We start from the raw sequence: 2,500 nt of genomic DNA on the forward strand, positions 1-2,500 counted from the left end.
GCCGGCTTGTGCCGATGGTGTTCGAGGCAACCGCCCGCACCAGGGCCCAGCGTGTGCCGATGGTGGTCGAGGCAACCGCCAGCACCAGGGCCCAGCGTGTGCCGATGGTGGTCGAGGCAACCGCCCGCACCAGGGCCCAGCGTGTGCCGATGGTGGTCGAGGCAACCGCCCGCACCAAGGCCGAGCGTGTGCCGATGGTGGTCGAGGCAAGCGCCCGCACCAGGGCCCAGCGTGTGCCGATGGTGGTCGAGGCAAGCGCCCTCACCAAGGCCGAGCGTGTGCCGATGGTGGTCGAGGCAACCGCCCGCACCAGGGCCCAGCGTGTGCCGATGGTGGTCGAGGCAAGCGCCCGCACCAAGGCCGAGCGTGTGCCGATGGTGGTCGAGGCAAGCGCCCGCACCAGGGCCCAGCGTGTGCCGATGGTGGTCGAGGCAAGCGCCCTCACCAAGGCCGAGCGTGTGCCGATGGTGGTCGAGGCAACCGGCCGCACCAAGGGCCGGCGTGTGCCGATGGTGTTCGAGGCAACCGCCCGCACCAGGGCCCAGCGTGTGCCGATGGTGGTCGAGCCAGGAGCCCGCACCAAGGGCCGGCTTGTGCCGATGGTGTTCGGGGCAAGCGCCCGCACCAGGGCCCAGCGTGTGCCGATGGTGCTGGGGGCAAGCGCCCGCCCCAGGGCCCAGCGTGTGTCGATGGTTATCGGGGCAACCGGCCGCACCAGGGCCCAGGGTCTGCCGATGGTGCTCGAGGCAACCGCCCGCACCAAGGCTCAGCATGTGCCGATTGTGATCGAGGCAACAACCCACACCAGGGCCCAGCTTGTGCCGATGGCGGTCGAGGCAAGTGCCCGTACCGAAGGGCAGCCTATGCCGATGATGGTCGATGCATGTGCCATCACCATGCGTCATCATGTGCCATTGATGGTCGAGGCCTTGGCCGAAGTTCGATTTTGAGCCACGGTGCCCATGCTTGGCTCCAGCATGTGCTGGTGCCGCATTTTTTTCACTCGGGACAGCATCGCCGGAGCATCGCCGGAGCATCGCCGGAGTACCGCCGGAGAACCTGACCGGCGGCATTGGGGTTCCGGCGATTGGGAGGGGGGCCGGGGGGGTGTGCGCAAATGATGTGCGATGGGTGCTGGTACTTGGCCTTGTGTTGGCCCCCTATCCCTCATCAAACCTCTGAGAATTCACACCCCCTTAAAGAGCATTTGAGATTTTACAGGTTTGCTACCAGTAGCCGTTAAAGTGTCTGAAATGGGGACACTTTTTTCAAACGGTCACAAAATCTTCTCTACTTCGAGTTTTTAGCTGAATTTTTTTGTGCATGCCAACAAAAATAGAAGGATCATGCCTACAAAATTTGGTGCCAAAAATCCTTATAAAAAAATTTTAAAAAATCCCGAACCGCAAAAAGTTTCGAAAATCGTGAAAAATAGAAAACGAGTCATCTTCCAACGAAACTTCACGTGAAGGCTTAGGGGACCATTGTATGAATTTACAAGCCATAAAAATGGCATTGGCACGACAGAAATTTGAAGATGTGCCTAAACCCACCAGGGCCCAGCGTGTGCCGATGGTGGTCGAGGCAACCGCCCGCACCAGGGCCCAGCGTGTGCCGATGGTGCTCGAGGCAACCTGTCGCACCAGCGCCCAGCGTGTGCCGATGGTGATCGAGGCAACCTGCCGCACCAGGGCCCAGCGTGTGTCCATGGTGGTCGAGGCAAGCGCCCGCACCAGCGCCCAGCGTGTGCCGATGGTGCTCGAGGCAAGCGCCCGCACCAGGGCCCAGCGTGTGCCGATGGTGCTCGAGGCAAGCGCCCGCACCAGGGCCCAGCGTGTGCCGATGGTGGTCGAGGCAACCGCCCGCACCAGGGCCGATAGTGTGCCGATGGTGCTCGAGGCAACCTGTCGCACCAGGGCCCAGCGTGTGCCGATGGTGATCGAGGCAACCTGCCGCACCAGGGCCCAGCGTGTGTCCATGGTGGTCGAGGCAAGCGCCCGCACCAGCGCCCAGCGTGTGCCGATGGTGCTCGAGGCAACCTGCCGCACCAGGGCCCAGCGTGTGCCGATGGTGCTCGAGGCAACCTGCCGCACCAGGGCCCAGCGTGTGCCGATGGTGCTCGAGGCAACCTGCCGCACCAGGGCCCAGCGTGTGCCGATGGTGCTCGAGGCAACCGACCGCACCAGGGCGGAGCGTGTGCCGATGGTGGTCGAGGCAGGCGCCCGCACCAGGGCCCAGCGTGTGCCGATGGTGCTCGTGGCAACCGACCGCACCAGGGCCGACCGTGTGCCGATGGTGCTCGAGGCAAGCGGCCGCACCAGGGCCCAGCGTGTGCCGATGGTGGTCGAGGCAACCGCCCGCACCAGGGCCCAGCGTGTGCCGATGGTGCTCGAGGCAAGCGCCCGCACCAGGGCCGAGCGTGTGCCGATGGTGGTCGAGGCAAGCGCCCGCACCAGGGCCCAGCGTGTGCCGATGGTGCTCGAGGCAACCGACCGCACCA

The sequence above is a fragment of the Durio zibethinus genome, chromosome 20 (assembly GCF_047325235.1).
Source record: "Durio zibethinus cultivar Kanyao isolate XHJ-2024 chromosome 20, ASM4732523v1, whole genome shotgun sequence".
In the NCBI taxonomy this organism is placed as follows: Eukaryota; Viridiplantae; Streptophyta; class Magnoliopsida; order Malvales; family Malvaceae; genus Durio; species Durio zibethinus.